Below are 19,459 nucleotides of genomic sequence, written 5' to 3'. Positions count from 1 at the left end.
ATCATGGCTGGAAGATCAACTCAGAAGTTACCCTCAGGGGGCAACTGCTTTCCATGCTGACCTGGAAGCACTTCTTTCCAGTCTGAAGCTGTACAGTAAGTATTGGTTCCTGTCCCTGAAATTATAAAACAAAAACAAAATACATCACTGCTTAGGCCTCTGGATCCTGACGAAAATTGACAATTAGACGTGCGTACTCTTCTCCCTAATCACTCCCAAGGTCTGGCACCAGTATGAGTCACACAGAGGTCAGCAAACTTGGCGGGTGTAGCACTACGCCTTGAAGGCTCATAAACCTGGCTGTTGACAGGTGATGAAGCCCATGATGCCAGGGCCTTGGGTGTGCTTCAGAAAACGTGCCCATAACAGGAAGAGTCCTAGAACTAGGATGTCAAAAGGGTGTTTGAAATCCAGCATTCACTGTCCCTGAGGCAACTGATCCTCCAGTTAGAACCTCTTCTGGTTGGTCATCTTTCTCTCTGCACAGTAGGGAGCACCCCCAGAGGCATGAACATAAACCTGCTGGTTGGAATTACTTCTGCTCTAGGTAGAATGGGGACCACTAAGCATTGGAGTACCTGGAATGACGAGTCTGGAGGGTTCTGGGGGAAGATACCCCTTCTCTTCAGCTCAAACTTCAGTGATAACTGCATTTGCACACACTAACCTAAGGAAAATGGTCTGAAAAGAGTGGTACCCTGGTTTTTCTATTTTTTTACACTCCTGAATTAATTCATAAGTAAGAAATTCAGACAGGGTATGGCTGGAATCTTCTGGAGGCTGCTTCACTCGCTATCTGGCACCTGGGCTGGGATGACTCCAGGGTTGGTCATCTGGTCAGTGATTTTAGATGAAAAAGTCTTACAGTGGTGTAGAAAATGTCATTATTATACATGTAAACAACTGCTTTTATCGAAAGCAATACAACAATATTAAAAAGTCATAATATTCAGCATTAAAAAGATTTCCACTCATGGAACATTTGAAATTAATACTGCATTAGAAAATTATAAGAATATGGTCACCATGCCTGTGAAAACAACTACAGTCAAACACAAATAAGTTTTGTTTGCCAGTTTTTTTCCCATATGTTTGTGGTTATTAAAGCCATTTGAATTGAAAATGGATCAAGGCTTAGCGTTGCTTCTATAAATATAATGAGTATATATCACAGAGTTTCTGGAACAGCCCAGATTCCAAGTGACGGTGTCCTGGTTTGGGAATGGAAGGGTGTGGGCCATGCGTGTTGCCTGTGTGTGTGTGGTCAGGGTCTCCTGATTGAGGTGTTAAGGGGCTGGGACAGATCGTTCAGATAACAGCAACAGAATAAAGGCAAAAAAAGACAGTTGAGCCAAACTGGCAGCCCTTGAAGAAGCTTTCAAAGGCAGCAGGAATGCCTGAGACTAGCTTGTGTCTGGGCAAAACAACTTGATGATAGATTAGGCAACTGTCTTGGAAGAGGAAGTTGGTTTTCCTGAGTCAGCAGCTTAGTCACCTTCTCGTATTATCAGGGTCAAATATTTTTAGCCTTCAGGGCCTGGCCAGGGCCTTCTGAGGTGGATCTACCTTCTAGAAGGGGTGGATTCTGGACGAGTGGGCCCATAGGGTCCATCTGTGGGAGCAGCCTTCATTCCTTCTTCATGTGAACCCACGCAAGGACGCGCTCTGTGCCCAGCAGCCGAGAGAAGCAAGGCAGGATGCACACATGGTCCACAACCAAATCTTTGCCTTTGAGGAGTTTTCATTCCAGCGTGGGAGACACATGAAGAGGTAAATTATAATTACACCTTATCAAGGACTCCTACTGAGACAGAACCAAGCACTGAGGGGCACACAGAGGACAGAGGCACTAGCTGCGGGGTAGCTGGGGTGACTCAAGCGGGCCAGTGGTTGGCAGGTCTCACACAAGTTCTTTCTAAGTCCTCTTTCCCTCAGTGGACGAATGAGAGGAATAAGAAGTGTTCCTCCTGGGTTTGTGTGAGTTCTTCTGAGGAGCTCCCTTATCCTTCAAAGCTCCTTTTGCTGCTTTCCCTATTTCCTGCCCTTTAGGGACCTGTCAGAGTCCAGGCAGGAAACTGAGCCAACACTCAGCTGGGATTTTTTAAAGACTTAAGTAAAAAGGGATGTTGATGCCTACGGTAACTAGCAACAGAGGGAAGCTGCTCTCAACCTGACCTGCAGAAGCAGGGAAGAAATGGGACCACTGGTGTCCAGATGACATCTGGAGCCCTGGACAAGGGGTTATAGAAGCATGTAGCTGCTGCCAAGAGGACTGGCCAGCAGGTGGGGCATGAGAGAAATAAAAACTCACCTCTCTGTCCTCCCGACTTCCAGTTCCCTGAGGGCACATCCCATTGGCCAACCACAGGAGGAGACCAGAAGGCAAGGGAGCCCAGTGATGTGGTCCAATGAGGTTAGCCACCCAGGGCTTACCTAAAGAAAATGAAAATACTAATTCAGAAAGAAGTGTGCACCCCTATGTTTACTGTAGCATTATCCATAATAGCCATGATATGGAAGCATTTACATGTCCATTGGCAGATGAATGGATAAAGAAGATGTGGCATATATACACAACGGAATATTACTCAGCCATAAAAAAGAATGAGATCTTGTCATTTGCAACAACATGGGTGGACCTACAGAGTATTATGCTAAGTAAAATAAATCAGACAAAAGACAAAGACAAATACCATTTGATTTTACTTATATGTAGACTCTAAGAAACAAATGAACAAACAGAACAGAAACAGACTCATAAATACAGAGAACAAACTGGTAGTCGCCGGAGGTGGGGGTGGGGGGAATGGGCAAAATACGTGAAGGGGATTGAGAGCTACAGACTTCCAGTTATAAAATAAGGAAGTCATGGGGATGGAAAGTACCACATAGAGGATATAGTCAATAGTATTGTAATAACTTTGTAAGGTGACAGATGGTGACTACACTTATGGTGAACATTTCATGATGTATAAAAATGTCAAATCACTATGTTATAACCTGAGATTAAAACGTATGTCAACTGTACTTCTATTTTTAAAAATGTAATTATAATTTGATAATACTTCAAAAAAAGAAGAAAAAAAGACAGGGTATTCAGTAGCCATAACAAAAAATACAGATATATTCAATTACATTTTTAAATATCAAGGCAAAAATTGTAAAGTCAATAGGAAAATAATAGGCTAGGAAAAAATAGCTGAAACTTGACAAAGTATATAACCTTAATAGACAATTTGAAAAACAAAAGACAAGCAACTCAAAAAATGGGCAAAAAGAATGCTCATAGCAGCTTTATTTATAATCTCCCCAAACTGAAAGCCGCTAAGATGTCCTTGAACAGGACATCAAATGGATAAACAAACTGCAGTACATCCACAGAACAGGATATAATTCTGTGATAGATCATATATATTTTAAAGTGTCAAGTCACAGGGGTACCTGTGGCTCAGCTGGTTAAGCATCCAACTCTTGATCTCAGCTCGGGTCTTGATCTCAGCTCAGGTCTTGATCTCAGGGTCATGAGTTCAAGCCCCACATTGGGCTCCATGCTGGGTGTGGAGCCTACTTAAAAAAAAAAAAAAGAGTATCAAGTAACAAAAAGACAATAAAACTCAAATACATATTGCTCAATGAAGAAGCCAATTTGAAAAGGTGACCTATTGTATGATTCCAGTGATATGAGATCTGGTAAAACCAAACTAGAGAGACAGTAAAGAGTGATTGTCAGGGGGTTGGTAGGAGGGGGTAGAGGCTTGGATAGATGGAGAGGGACTTTTCAGGGTGGTGAGACCATTCTGTATGGTACTGTGACTGTAGGTACAGGACACTATACATTTATCAAAACCCACAGAACTTTAAAGCACAAAGAGTGAACCAGTATACACGAATTAAAAAAAAAAAAACATTTAGGAGGTCAAGGGTTACCAGGATAGAATGTACACTGTCACAAAAGAATCTGTACTACAAATGTATTAAAGTATCTCATTGAAGTAGGTGGGAGAAAAGGTGGTGACCTAAGTAGCTTTGGAAACAAGCGGAATTATAAAACTAAAGGCAAAAAGAATTGTACAGAAAACTGTACTCTTGTTGATGGAGTTGTTTCCCATCAGGGGACAGGGTTAACAATTCTGTTACTGTTATACCCATATGCTGGAAATGAACAGTTGAATAAATATTGGTGGATGGTGGGAGCCAGACTTCTCACTGTTGGAGTGGTCATTTATGAATAAGCTAGGGGAGGAGACTAGAATGATCCATTTGGTTGTGGACTAGAGTTGCAGGCATAGAAATGAACTCCTATTCATATAGAACTATTTATAGATATGTATATATACACTGGTTTGTACAGCACACATATATTTCCTTGCTTTGTCAGCTGAGAAGACCTAGAAGCAGCAACACCCAACTAGCAATGAGTATATCTTATGCTCTGACCGTGGTTGCTGAAGGAAGTACTCATAAAAACAAAAAAACAAAAACCACATTGTTGGGGGTACGTCAAAGGGACACAGAAGCCAATTGAAAGAGGTCCCGATGGTCAAACGTGGAACAATATGAAAAACGAAAATAAGTAAAGTAGTATTGGATTAAACCCAGAGTGTAGAGTAAGTATCCATGCATCTATATGGATATAAATGAACGATTAAATAATTAAAGGAGGGAGAGGAGACAAATCTCTCATGCAGAAGAATTCCAAATAATTCATGAAGACTGCACCCTCAAGGAGGTGGAGTATAACTCCCCACTCCTTAGGTGTGGGCTGTTTCTAGTGACTTCCTTCCAAAGAGCACAGTATGGAAAAGGGGGGAAAGAATAACTTTGTAGTGGAGAAATCTGACAAACACAACCTCAGCCAGGTGATCAAGGTCAATAACAAAAGTGATAAATCATGTTGACGGTATGTGGTCCAATACCCATCTGGTCATGAGAAAAAGATCAGACAAATCTCAGTACAGGGACATTCTAAAAAATGCCTCACTGGTACTCCTCAAAACTGTGAAGGTCAAAAACAAGGGAAGTCTGAGAAGCTGTCAAAGCCAAGGGGAGCCTAAGGAGATCTAACAACGAACTGTGAAGTGGGATCCTAGATGGGATCCTGGAACAGAAAAAGGACATTAGGTAAAAACTAAAAAACCTGGATAAAGTATGGTCTTTAATAAAAATGTATCTATATTAGTTCATTTGTTGTAACAAATGTACCGTAGTAATGTGAGATGTTATTGATAGGGGAAACTGGGTTTGGGCTATATGGGAATTCTCTGAACCAATTTCGCAATTTTTCTGCAAATCTAAAACTGTTGTTAAAGTGCTTTATAAAATAATAATATAAAATAAAAATTTCAAAAATGATAGGCAAGAATACAAATAGGCAATTTGTAGACAAGAATATGCAAATAGTCAATAAACATGGACAAAACATCGCAACGCCTGCGGTCTTCATAGAAATGTGGATCAAAACAATGGCGTCCTCTTTTTCACACATCAAATTAGCATAAACTATAGAGAGTGATGCTATTTTACTCTGGCTGAGAGGCAGTTTTGCAATAAAGTGGACACACTCATTTCATGCTGGGAAAAGTGTGAATTACTAAAACTTTTGGAAAATAATCTGGCACTGTCTACTAAAAATGCACTTATCTTTGGAGGTCATATTCCACTTCAGGGAATCTTCCAGAAATAACAGCACTGGTGCATGCAAGCAAAAGGACACATTTTGAAGCCTGATTTGAAGGTGTGGAAATCAGAAAACCACCTGAATCCCTCCTGATAAGGGAATAGCTGAATCGGTTACAGTTTACCCATCCTGTGGAATATATAGCTACTTAAAATAAATGATGGGTGAGGTCCCTATGGATTGGTCTAGACAGATTCCACGACAAATGAAGAGGAAAAAGTTGCAGATTCATGTTTATGGCTCTGGTTCCATACCACACAACACAACAGGCAGACTGTATGAGGTTAGGTATGGATGCAGTGTTCCAAATGGATGCAGTGTTGTTTACTCACAAGAGTATTAGGAAAGGGTGGGCTGAGCCATCATCTTTTTCCTTATACCGCTCTGTAGTGTTTGTAACACAAAACAAGTGTGGGTTACTTTTTAATTTTAAGAAATTTAATAAAGTTAAAATGAAAAAGGTAATGGTCACATAGTAGGCAGAGTGATTTCCCCACCCACCCAAGATACCAGTCTTTCCCCTGGAACCTGGGGATATGTGACTTTACATGGCAAAAAGTTTTAAGTCACATTTGCAAGTGTGAGTAAGGATTTTTAAATGGAGAGAGTATCCTGGATCATCCTAGCGAGCCCAATGTGATCACAAGGGTCCCTCGAAGAAGGAGGCAGGAGGGTCCCATCCAGGGTAGGATGGAGCAATGGTTGTAGTGATGTGAGCCGAGGGGCCACCAGCCAAGGAATGCAGGTGGCCTCTGGAAGCTGGGAGAAACAAGGAAATGAATTCTCCCCCAAAGTCTACAGAAGGAACACATTCCTGCTGATGTTTTACTTTTAGGATTTCCGACGTCCAGAATTGTAAGCAAATACATTTGTGCTGTTTTAAACCACCGAGACTGTGGTACTTTGCTAGAGCCATGGTAGGAAATAAATACAGGGTCACATTTAAGATATCTATCACTTTTACTTTAGTATTTTGAGTTCCTAAAGAGAGATTTTTATGGGGTAAAAAAAAAAAAAAAAAGGTAACCCACTGTGCTTAGTCCAAAGTCTGCTGGAGATTCTGGCCCCTTGCTCTTCTCCTCCCCCTGCTCATGCGTACTCTCTCTCTCTCTCTCTAATAAATAAATAAATAAATAAATAAATAAATAAATAAATAAATAAATAAAAACTTTTAAAAAAGTAGCCCAAGTATTTCAGACTTCAGATGGGGAAGAGTTCGTCCCATAGGAGATAAGTGTGAAGAAAACCTTCAAAGATCATAAAGTTTGTTGAGGGATGGCAGTTGTCCTTAAACCCTGGCTTTGCATCAGATAAGAATCAGCTAAGGACACTCAGAACACTCCCCCAGGGGGGCTTCTCACCCAGGCTCACAGGGGGACATGCATAAGGGCGCTCGCTGCAGAACAGCGGGGGCCAGAGCACAGCTAAAGGCAACACAGGTGTCCATCTCTAGGAGATGGAAAGCAAAATGTGGGGGATACTGTGCAGTAATGAGAAGCATGAGTAGATATTCACATGTCAATAAAGACAGAACCTTAAAACATAGTGGGGGAAAAGGTAAGAAATCATGAAATTTATGACTCTACATTAAGAACACAGACACCCAAAGAACATTACACATTCATAAGCATGTATGCAGACTTCAGAACATACATAATGCCCATGGGGTACACTTGGGGGTGAGATAGGGATCAGGGACCAAGAGGTCAAAGAAAGTAAAAAACGAGGCTCTCTGAATAACCCAGTGCTGGTAAAGTGGTACACATGATAGAGTCTGACCAATTCAGCTCTGCACCTGGGCTCCAAAACGGGAGAAGAGAAGATTTCGGTCAGTGAGAGCCCGCTCAGGCCTGGCGCTTCGCCGTTTCTTGTTCTTTCTTTTCTTTTTTTTTTTTTTTTAAGAATTACTTGTTTATTGTAGAGAGGGAGAGACAGAGAGAGAGAGAGCGTGTCCAAGTGGGAGGCATAGAAGGAGAGGGAGAGAGAATCCCAAGCAGACTCCAAGAGGAGCTGGAGCCACTGATGGGCTCAATCCCATGATACATGAGATCATGACCTGAGGGGAAACCAAGAGTTGGCTGCTTAAGCAACTGAGCCACCCAGGCGCCCCAGGTCTTAATCATTTTTAAAAGCTCCAGAGATGATTCTGATGTGCTCACAGGTCTGAGAACCTGAGGCTCCTGCTGACCACAGGCAGCTCTGTGAACAACCATCTAGAGAGGAGTAGGCCCTGGAGAGAAGGAGAGGTACTGGAGGAGACACGACCCCTAAAATGGCAGCTCTTGTGTTAGGATGATGGCATCCTGGGAAATCCCCTTCCTGTGTCTTCTACACTACTCTGAATGACGTTACCTTGCTTTTATGTATTTTCAATGCCATTGACTTTTTTGTTTTTAAGTAGTTCAAAGTTTCTAGGGAGAGTTAAGGGCCATGAGGGAACTCAACAGCCACTTGAGATTTTAAAGCTCAGACTGAATAGTAGCAGTTGCCACATTTAGCAAAAATCAATGTTAAAATGCAGTTGAAACAAGAGTTAACTCTTCAAGGTACGAAGAAGTCTTAACAGTTATACTTAAAACATTTATCCTTGTATATAGCACTTCACAGTTGAAATACAGGAAGTACATTTGACTAATATTTGCTATCTAAATACATGATATACTTATAAAAAGTAAAGTGAGTGTACCGAATGGGGAGAACAGATTAGGCTGGGTCCTCTGCCAAGCAGATGTGAGATGAAGAAAGGTGCGAGAAATTTATTGGGGAAACATCTGCAAGAGAAAACCGAGAGGGAGTCGGAAGAGGCTGGGGGAGCCTGGCTTCAGACCATAATGGGGGTCCGGCGCTATGTGATGGAGAGAGGAAAAGAAGGCACTCTGGGGGGTCGGGGTCGGGGCTGACTAGGATTGCCTTGCATCCAAGGAAGGATTGCACGGCTGTCAGGGAGTTCCCAAACCAGGCTCCAGGTAGAGGAGACCACGCCCGCCATGGGCCCGCTCCCTCAGTGGCTGGAAGCATCCTTGGGAGGCGTGGTCTTGGTGTGAACACGTGAAAGATTTCAGAGCGCCTCTGAGGCTGTTGGTCAGTTGCGCTCCCTGCCATTGGGCGTGAGTGATGCATTCTCGCGGCCACCGCTGGCATCCTCAGTTTTGTCCACAAACGTTTGTGAACTAAGCCTGAGGTCTATGTTTGGACTATGGAAATGACATCATTCATGGAGTGGTGGCACCTCTTATTTAGTGAGGACAGTAACTAACAGGAAGAATTTAAATTTTTTCTAGGACTTGCCTGAAACTTTCACTCAGCTTGTTTTTCGTGATGACAAGATCAAGGACGGTGGAAGGCAGAGGACAAAGACGTATAACAGAGTTGCTCCAGGGGAAAGATGGCAGGGGGAAAAGACTGGGTCCTGGGCAGTAGAAAGAGATAAGGTGAAATTCCTGAGATTGGTGGCTTTCTAAGTGTTAAAGGACTTGGTCCTATTCCTACAACTGCCCAGAGAATATAGCAGGGCTGCAGAGGACCTGGGGCGCTCACTTGAAGAGTATCGGCACTGATCACCCTGAATCAAAGACGATAGGCCTGGCCTGGTTGGAACACCATGTTGGCCTCCTGCATACTATGCAACATTAGGGAGAGGGCTGGAGCACCAATAACGCCTGGAATTGACCTTCCACCCAGTTTGGCAGGGTGGAGGCTTAGAAACTAAATTTGATTCAAAGTAAAAATGTGGGATGTTTCTGGCACACCTATATTTATGGAGGGCGAGTCATTGCACTTTCATACTCCTTTTTCATGTGGGTGGTGGGAAGTCCATTTTCAGTCATCTTGAGGGCACCCTCCTCTTAGGGTCCGGGGCATTGAGGGTTGAGGAGTCTTTTGGCCTGCAGCCTCTGTTGAGCAGCTCTGCCCTTCCTTGGCCCATCTCTGACTCTGGAGACATCTGAGTGGGTCAGCCTTGTCCTGTGTCCTGTCATGTGGTGGTTTGTCCCACTGAGAGTATCTGTTCCCTCTGTGCCTACTCACCAATACCAGTATTTCATACTGCTTCCCAATTCTCAAATCTACCACACCAGGATTAGAGTAATGCTACCTAGAGTAATGCAACAATCAAATTCCAAATTTTCAGTAGCTTAGAAAATAAGTTTATCTCTTGCTCACTTAAAAGTCCGGGACAGGAATTCTCTGGTTGGCAGATGGCTTCCAGGAACCAGGTGCTTTTTTCATCTTGTGGCTCCTCTCTTCTAGAGCCCTAAAGTTCTCCAGACCCACCCCACAACTTGTGCATATATATGAGAGAGAAAATGGAGAAACGCATAACTTCCTTAGCCAGGAAATGCCACAAACTGGTTCTCCTTATCGACGATTGGCAACTAGTCATGTGGTCCCCTCTAGATGTAGGAGAGTCTGGGATATGTAGTTCCTGGCAGGGCAACACTATAATATGGAAGGGGAACGTGAGGGAGTGTGAGTCTTTGCTGTACATGTAGCCAAGGTTTCACACCTTTCACAGTCCCAGTTCTAGCTAATGACCACACTTCCTACTCCTGTGGAAAATAGAACCATTCAGATCTTTCCCTTTCCTACCACCAAATCCACCAGGATATGTATCCACACTCTCTGTCTTCTCTCTTGTCACTAGTGTAACAGGATGTCACATGGTCCTTTCCTTGTTGCCCACATTTTGATTGAAGACAGAGACAAAAAACAATGCCAAAGGCGCTAAGTACTCCTCAGTCCTAAAGCGGAGTACTAGTCTACAGAGGCAGGCAGCCCCTAAGATAGCTCCCCCTGATCCTCATCTCCTGGGCCTCCTGCATTTCTGTAGTTGTCTCCTCTGGAGTGTGGGCTAGGCCTTGTGATTCACTCCTAATAAATAGCATAGCGTACAAGTGACGGATGTCACTGTGAGATTAGGTTATTAAAAGACTGCAGCTTCTGTTAGGCTCCCTTGCTCATTCTGAGTTAACCTGGCTGCCGTGTTGTGAGCTGCCTTACGAAGAGGCCCACCTGGCAAAGAACTGACATCTCTGGCCAACAGTCAGTGAGGCCCCAAGGCCTGCCAACAGCCATGAAAGTGAGCTTGGAAGTGGATCCTCCCCAGTCAAGCCTTGAAATGACCGCAGCCTGAAACGACATCTTGATTGCAGCCTTGGGAGAGAGCCTAAGCCTAAGGCACTGAGCTAAGCTGTGCTTTGCTGACTCACAGTATATCAGTTTGCCAGGGCCGCCATAACAAAGTCCCACAGACGGGGTGGCTTAAACAACAGAGGTTTATTTTCTCCCTCTTCTGGAGGCTGGAAGTCTAAGATCAAAGTGTCAGCAGGTTTGGTTTCTTCCGAAGCCTCTGTCCTGGGCTTGCAGATGGCTACCTTCCCTCTGTGTCCTCACATGGCCTCTCCTCTCTATGCAACAAGCCTTGGTACCTATCCCACTTCTTATAAGGATGCCAGTCATATTGGATCATGGCCCATCTTATGACCTCATTTAATCTCTAAGAAGGCTGGAGGTTCACTGGTCATGGAAGCAGGTGGTAGTGAGGCTTTCCATAAAGAGAGATATATGTTGGTGTGCGAATACATTCACCTCACCTCAACTAGTGTGGGAAGTGATGGAGTTCAGGACATGCTACCCCAAAATATGGCACCTTGGCATTGTTAAGAAGAAAACCACAGGTTCAAAATGGAGTCACTGGTGCTAGGGCCATACCACCAAACCACAGCTTAATGACTAATGTGATTGCTGTTTCAACCTTTCCCAGGAATGTAATCTTAATCAGTCAGTCTGGAATTTCCTGGTCAGCACATGAGGTGATCCACCTGATAAGAACCCCCTCCCCCATCATCTAGTACCACTCTGCTAAAGGGAGTGACCTTGCCCAAAATCATCCTTCTGTTGTTGTTTATGACTTTTGTCCCACCTCCCCTCTGCCTTTACAAAAAACCTTCGGTCTAGTAGAGCTCCTTGGAGTTCTTTTCTATTTGCTAGGTGGGATGCTGTCCGATTTGCCAATCATAGAATAAGGTCAATTAGATCTTCAGATTTACTCAGCTGAAATTCGTTTTGTTTTGTTTTGTTTTGTTTTGTTTTGTTTTTTGGGTTTTTTTGGGGTGAAAATTAATAAAAGGAAACCTCATCTAGAATGGATTTGGGAGGCCAGCAGGGGGAGCCCTCATAACCTACCACTCTTCACTGTCAATCCCAGACCCAACAGGAGAGGACTTGGCACCTGCATACCCCTTTCCTCTCTCAGCAAGAGCAAGAAGGGCTTTTCTTCTCCCAAGCAACAGCCCAGCCAATGAGACACTGTCCCAACAAAAAGCCACTGCTCTTCAAACTCTTAGTTTACTCAATGGACTTTTCCTTTATACCAGCCTTTCCAGTTTCTCCTTTCCTCCATAAAAGAGCATTCCTCACCTTTGTTTTCTGGACTTGCCAATGGTTGTGCCTTAGCTTGCTCATCCTAGATTGCAGACCTCTGCTATTCCCAACTAAACTCATTTTTGCTGGTAAAATAACTGGTATTTTTATTCTTCAGGTTAAGTGTTTGAAACAGCCTCTTGGATATGTTAAGTTGGAGGTGTATGCGAAAACAGCAGAAGCCAAAAGTTCACTTTGACCTTTCCCTGCCCTTCTCTGAATCAGTCCTAAAGCCCTCCCTGCCCCTGGAGGAAAGGAGCATCCTAGTATCTGAAGACAGCAGGACACTGTAGTGTCCTCGTGTAGTGACTCGAAGTTTTCCCATCTTCCCTACTACACTCTTTGGCTGGCCTGGTAATTAAATTGACGTAACGCAGATCAACAGGACGAAAACAAACAAAGCGTTAATAACATGTATACCTCCAGTATACATGGGAGAGACCCAGGACAATGAGGGAACTCTCCAAAATGGCTAAAGCCATCACCTTAAGTACCATCTCAAGCTAAAGACAAAGGAAGATGTTGGGGTAGGAGTCCGTTATGCGAGAGTCCCAGGAAAAGCACAATGAACAAGGACAAGGTTGCTATGCAGATTTAAGCTGTCGCCTTCTGACAGACAGGGAGGCGCCCTTACTAATGGAGATGCCTCTTCTAAATCTAAATGTCCCTTGTGAAAGGGAAACGGCTCAGTTTTCAAAGATTATTATGTGTCTGCAGTTTCTTAAAAACAACCAGCTTAAAATAATCAATATGCCAAAGCAGCATATCTTGGGGTGGCAAAATCTGCTCCCCTTCAACACCGACAAGAACCCTAATAAACAGCCCCCCCACCCCGTTCACGACCCTTACGTCATACTACCGTATTTCTACACAACTTCATCTGTACCACCCTTCATCAGACGTGGCATTAAAATACACAGGTCTTCATTTCCGTATGAAGGCTCCTATGTCACATAAAACTCACCACAAATAAATCTGGATGTTTTTCCTCCTGTTCATGTCTTTGTCAGTTTAATTTTCAGACCTAGCTGGTACCCCAAGAGGGTCAAGGAAAACCTTTTCCTTCCCTATAGAAGCTTTGAGAGAACACTCAGAGAGTCTGAAGTGTGTCCCCTGGATCTGGGGGAAGAGTGGCTGGTACCTGACCCCACCTGGGAACTCTACAAGGGAGCCGTTCTGCTTAAGGGTGGCTCCACCAGGCTTGCAGATCTGAGAGGGCAGGAGGTGAGCATGTGCAGAATAGCAGACCATGCCATCCCCAATATGTCACTTCGGTATAAGGATTATTTTGAGCTAAAGGCAATTGAGAAGAAGCAGATACAAGAAAAGCTCCCTACCCTCCCCCCTATTTGCCTAAAAGCAGGACATTTGTAAAGGTTTTCCCCCTGCCCTCTCTACCAGGAAGGACAGAAGTTAATCACTGGAGATAACTCTAGACTCTTATAAGCACCAAAGGAGTCTATGTAGCAAACCTTGCTAAAAGTAGCCTTTATTTCCCCGTATATATGCTTTCCCACAATTTGCCATCCCTGGGAGCTCGAAATTCTTTTCCTTTGTCTCGTCACTTATCTAAAACTTTCTTGTTCTTTTGTCATGCTGTATAAGTCCAAGTTCTAACCACCCCTCGGAGTTACTCATGGCTGAGTGCTCCCCATGCAAATGTACCTGTTACTAAACTTCTATTTGTTTTTTGTAATTATTCTGTCTTTTGTCAGTCTAATTCCAAGGGCCCCAGCCAAAGAACCGAAAATGGGCAGAGGAAAAAGTCCCCCCCCCCCCCACACGTTTCCCAGGGGCCAGGTGTCGGTGGGTGGAAGGAGGCTGGACTTGGGGGGCCTAAAAAGGGACACACATGAAGAATCTGTCTGGAGGGGCAAGGTGACCCAGCAAAGAGGGATGCTGCTGGAAGTTGGGGGGCTGTGGGGAGTTGTAAGCCAGAGCTCCTTAAACTTGACTGTTTATCATGTCACCTGGGCCTCTTGTTAACCTGTAGATTCTCACTCGGCAGGTGAGGGGACCCTAAGTTCTCCATTTCTGACAGGCGACGCCTGTGCTGCTGGCTCATGGCCCACACTGACTTGGAAGATGGTAAGCAGAAAGTGGGAGGAGGCACCCCCAGTGGGTAAAACACCCCTAGAGACAGAGAAAGAATAAGCGGTTTCCTGCCTGCCCCCTCCCAATTCTAGCCGGTGCCAGAAGCTGGGAGCAAGCCAGATGAAGTGGCCCGGGCCACCATGAGACCTTCCCAGGCACCTGGGTTCTGTTCCCGCTATCCAACTCCCAAGCCTGCCACCCCAAACCCACCATCCTTCTCTGGTAAGATCCTTTCCTCTCTCCCTGTTAGAGCCTCCCCAGTCCCACACCAACACACGCCTCTTCTTCTCTAACAAAGCAAAGCAAAGCAAACCCTTTCCCCACCCCCTGCCCCCTTCAACCACAGTTCCCAGTAAAATTTCCACATTTTCTCCACTTCCTTGCCCTACATCCACTTTTTATAAAAACACATTTAAATTGGGAACTATGTATACAAAGGAAGGTTAAAAAAAAGCTTTTTTGTTCCTTGGACAAGTAACTAGTTTCTCTGATGCATTTTTCTTACTGTAGCCAGGATATAGCCTTGCTGTGTTTTGAGAGCACTAAATAAAATAACTGCCAAACATCAGAGGCACCAAGTAGGTCCTCAGTAAACCACCTCAGTCCTGGCTGAAGGTAAGAAACCCACCTGGCTCCCGGTAGAGCAGGGCTGTCATCCGCTGAGATGCACGCAGGCAAGTCCAGGCACATCCCTGGATTTCTCTCTGCCTCCCCGCCCCCACCCGGTCCCATCAGTGTGTGGCCTCCATTCTCTGTGGCCTGGGCCGGAGCTGAGGATGGCAAAATGGAATCAGCAAGGAACAGGCAGGAATGAGAGGCCAGCAGACCTTGTATTCCACCCCCCAGCCCCCAGCAAGCTCGCTAAAGCACAATATATCCCTCAGGTCCCAGGGGTCTGGTAATTTCTTGATCTCTCTCCTATTAAATAATAAATATTCAACTGAGTAAATTTTCAAGACAATAATTGGCTTTACTGAATGATTCATGAATCAGGCCAGCATCCCATCTAGCAAATCGAAAGAAGCTCCAAAGGGCTACAGATAGGGAAAGGTTTTTAAAGGCAAGACAAGGAAGTCATAAAAAAATAAAAAAATAAAAAATGAAAAAGATTATTTTGGGCAAGATCACCTCCCTCTGGCGGACAAAAAGACCTTCCTTAATTGCTGAATTCTCTTACCAGTGCTAACCAGGAAATTCCAGACTGACCAGTTAAGATGACATTCCTGGGAAGGGTTGAAACTGCAATTAGGTGAGGTATTAAGTCCCAGTTTAATGCCGTGGGTCTAGCACAAGGGACTCCATAATGGGCCTGTTGATTCTTTTACCCCTCTCTTATTCTGGGAATTCCATACCCTCTTCTTACTCCAGTGCTCTGAGGGCCTAGGATGTGCCAGCGGTGGGGCCAGGTGCCAGAGGGTTTCAAAGACTCTGACCCAACACATTTTCTGTCCTCCAGGAGTTCATCAGAGGGGAGAACAAAGCAGTCAGGTTTCCAATCCCGGCTTCATGGGGGAATGGCTGTGTGGCCTTGGCTGAGACACTTCCAGGGACACTTCCCCTTTCTTCACCTACAACATAGGGAGAGTAATGCATCCCTTCCAGGGCTGTTTTGAAAATGCCACTGTGCAATCTAGCTCTCAGGATTTACGCAAGAATTTTTCTGTGCTGTTTTGCCTGTCGGGAAAAAAATGGAACAGCCTCATAAGGAATGGAACTTATTTCTCTCCAAAGATATGCAAACACATTGGAGATAAAAAATAGTACATGGCAATACAGATTATATTCCGAAAGGCAGACAGAAAAGCAGCTTGGGGAGTTTTTCAGTTCTATTGGTAGTTAACCCCCAGCTTGCTGGGTCAAAGGTGAAAGGTGATGTCCCTGGTCAGACTTCGGTGTCACCACTAGGGGGCGCTCGTGTGTGGAAACAAAAAGGGCCTGATCGCAAAGTGACACGGCTTTCCCTGGCGTGGGTAGAAAAGACAGAACACAGCTAATTGTCAAGAAGTAGCTGAAGCAGGTATTGAATTTTTGTCTCATTTCTAAATTTAGTTCTTAAGCCATGTGACAAATATAATAAAAGAGACTGCAGAATGCCAAGGGAGGGAAGGAAACCTACATATTGGTCCTTCCTTGGAAAATAGCTCCTGGAGAACAAACAGTATTCTACTGCAATGCTGTTCGCTTGTCAGCGCTGTGCAGGATACGTATCAGAGGAATTTACTAATACAGATTCCACAATAATAAGCGGGCACGAAACATCTTGCTTTGGGAGGTTTCTTATTTGACTTCCTGAGGGATTTCTTCAGATTCACATCTACCTGGAAATTCATATAACACATGAAAATAGAGTTTGCATTAATTTCTCTCTTAAATGTTTTCTGCTTTATTTTTGCTTCTGCAGGGCTGGGAGCATGGAGCACCCTGGGAGCTGTCCTTCTCACCCACTTTATTCAGGATGAAAAAGAGGGTTTTCACTCCCCTCTAGTGGCTGGCTCTGGACTCCGAGCCAGGTTGAAACTGCCAAGAGGCTGGGCCAACGATGGCGCAGAGCAGGCGTCCCTGGGGAGGAGAGGCTGAGAAGGTCTCCTTCTCAGGAGAGGGAGAGAGGGAAATTACTCCCACGGGGGTGCCAGGCTCTTCTGCCCCACTCCCCACCCCCAGGCAGGAAAACAGGCCGGGTTGCTGGCAGCTGCAGGAGCTCCTGCTGACTCCAGGCAGCCCCCAGGAGGCCTCAGCCCTGGGAATGGCAGGAGGGCCCGAGCCTGCAAGGGGAGCCAGCGTGGAAGCCACTCCTGCCTTGAGGTTCTGTCCTGTGCTTGGAAGGAAGAGGGGCACTGTGGCCTCAGGGTGCCCCTCGCCTGGCTGCACCCCTGGTGGGCTTGCCGTGAGAGTTGAAAGTCCTCTGTGGCCCCATGTCCCACGCTCGAGGGGTGGCCCGGCTGGGTTGCTGGCAAGCCTCGCACCATGTAGGAGCCTGGATCCGCTGCCTATCGTGGTGGCAGTAGGAAGGATCAGAGAGGCTCCAAGCAGAGGGGGTGCTTGCTTTCTCAGGGAAGCAGCTAGTTATCTGCAACTCTGCAGTATGTTGGATGCTGCTACCGGCCTCTCAGCCTTTCCCACCTCTCTGAGGTTATAAGTCACTTAAATTTAAATACCCACCTGTGGCTATTGGCTACCGGCATCAGACAGTGTAGTTCTAGACAATGTGAGAGGGAGACCTTTGTAACCGCAGCACTGAGCATGAGATGGGCAGTCACAGGATTGGATTCATGATGAACCTTGCGAGTTTTGAAGTGAAGGTAGGCATCAGACAGATGCAAGCAGACGCCCGCATCCAACCAGCCGACGAACCTCTTCCACGCTCCCTCATGAACAATGTTCAAATATGATTTAGTGCCTCCCCCGCTAGTCCGCAGCTGGAGGCCTGACACTCCGCTCTGCTTACCCTGTTCATTTTGGTTCCCCAGGACCCAGCGCAGTCCCTGACATGTCGTAGAATCTCAAACATCGTTTGCATTGAAGGAACGGAGCTGTGCTGGGCCCTTGGAGAGGTGCCCAGATCAATCAGACATGGATCCTACCCTCAGTGATTTTATGGCCCAATCATAAATACTTAACATACTAGATGAGAAGACTCGTGTGAAAGCACTGGCATTGTGCCTGGCACAAAGTAGGCTCACAATAACTGTTCGTTTCTTTTCTCCCTTCCTTGGTCTTACTCCCTCTAGAACCCACCCTCCGAGGATTTCTGAACGGGATAAAGTGCTAGAGGTTTTAGAAAAGGCAAAGATTGATTTTCTCTGGGACAACCAATGAAGGCTTCCTGAAGGAGGAAGCATTTGATCCGGCTCATCCAGAACTCTAAGCAGCATGAACAAAGACACAGAGATGTGTGGGAAAGTAAAGAAAGACGTGTGTGAAGAAATGCACAAAAGTTCAGTCTTGTTTGTGGAAGTATCTGAAGGAAAGAAGTAGGAAACAGGGTAGGAAAGTCCCTTGCTTACAAGGTTAGGGAAGGCCCTAAGGGATGGTGTGAAGAACCTGGATTTCATTACCAGAGAGACCAGATAGCCCTGCACCTGGCCAGCTTCTGTTGTTTAGCCACAGACTATGTGATGACTCAGGCCTAGCTGCCTACCTCCCTCTGAGCCTCACTTTCTTCAGCTGTAAAATGGGGACGATACTACTTTGTCAAAACCTGAATGAGAAAACACACCCCAGACACACATTACACTCTTCATCTTTTTCTGCTTTGGCAAAGTCTCCCTCTCCTCACATATAGTTAACCCTGCACTTGCTTACGTGCCATTATCATATTCTCATTAACAACTTTCCTATTTATGGATATTTAAGTTGCTGCCAATCTTTAAGTAATTTATAGCTATGCATCTACGAGATAAATCCATAAAGTAGCGTTGCTAAATCAAAGTGTATATGAAATTTAAATGTTGACAGAATTATCAGACCAGTCTCCCTAAGAGAGTGACTCCGTTTCCACCCCTACCAGCAATATATATAAAGCTGTTCCCTTACACCTTCACTCACAGTGTTACCAAAGTAGTTGATCTTTGCCAGTCTGAAGATTTTAAGTTGGTGTCTAACTGTAGTCGTAATTTACATTTATATTATTATGAGGGAGGGTGGGCAACTTTTCAACTTAAAAGCCATTTGTATTTCTTCTCTGGGAACCGTCTAAGGCTTTGACCATTTCGATTTGGTGGTTAGCTTTCTTCTTATTGATTTATAGGAATTATTTATTTATTAAGGAAATTAGCCCTTCTGGATAGGGTCGCAAATGTTCACAACGTGTCATCTCTCTGTCACTGCATCTATTTTTTCCCCCGGCAGATATTTATCTTTCTATAGTTAGATTGACCATTGCTTCCCTGCACAGTTTCTGGGTTTTGAATCATGCTCAGAAAGGCATCCACGAGCATCCACTCCAAGTAATAAGAGGAATCTTGGATTTATTTGAGGGTGAGGAAAGAGGCAGGAAATTCTGCTTTGCTTTCTTCTAGGTGGCCGTGACCCTAACACCATTTCTCTGCATTCCTTGGAGCAGCAAGAGCCATTCGAAGGCCAGTCAAGGGGCCCTGCTTAGAGGAAGAACATGTATTGATGTAAATGTCCTAAACGTCGCTTCGTCCTCACAACAACCGTGTGGGGTGTTAGCATCCTTGTTTGTCAAGTGAGGGGGCCAAGGTTCAGAGAGTAAATTGCCCCCAATGGCACAGCCAGCAAGTGACAGAGCTGGGATCTGAGCACGAA

At 45.0% G+C, this 19,459-nt stretch overlaps 1 long non-coding RNA gene across 2 annotated transcripts in view; it reads right to left on the bottom strand.

The window, feature by feature from the left end:
* Window positions 1-60: 60 nt before the first annotated feature.
* The window catches only part of LOC148109443 (uncharacterized), a 48,742-nt gene continuing 29,343 nt past the window's right edge, over window positions 61-19,459 (bottom strand). The window contains exons 3-5 of one of the 2 annotated variants that reach the window (XR_015725635.1): window positions 3,442-3,567; window positions 2,312-2,433; window positions 61-115 (exon numbers count right to left, since the gene is read on the bottom strand). This is a non-coding gene — a long non-coding RNA (uncharacterized LOC148109443). The remainder of the gene's footprint in view (window positions 116-2,311; window positions 2,434-3,441; window positions 3,568-19,459) is intronic. The other variant, XR_015725636.1, reaches the window with a different exon arrangement.

This window comes from Ursus americanus, chromosome 9 (assembly GCF_024610735.1).
Source record: "Ursus americanus isolate L20-20 chromosome 9, mUrsAme1.1.p, whole genome shotgun sequence".
NCBI classification, from domain to species: domain Eukaryota; kingdom Metazoa; phylum Chordata; class Mammalia; order Carnivora; family Ursidae; genus Ursus; species Ursus americanus.
Note: the sequence above shows the minus strand (reverse complement) of the source record. Positions and strands in the feature narration are given on the sequence as shown.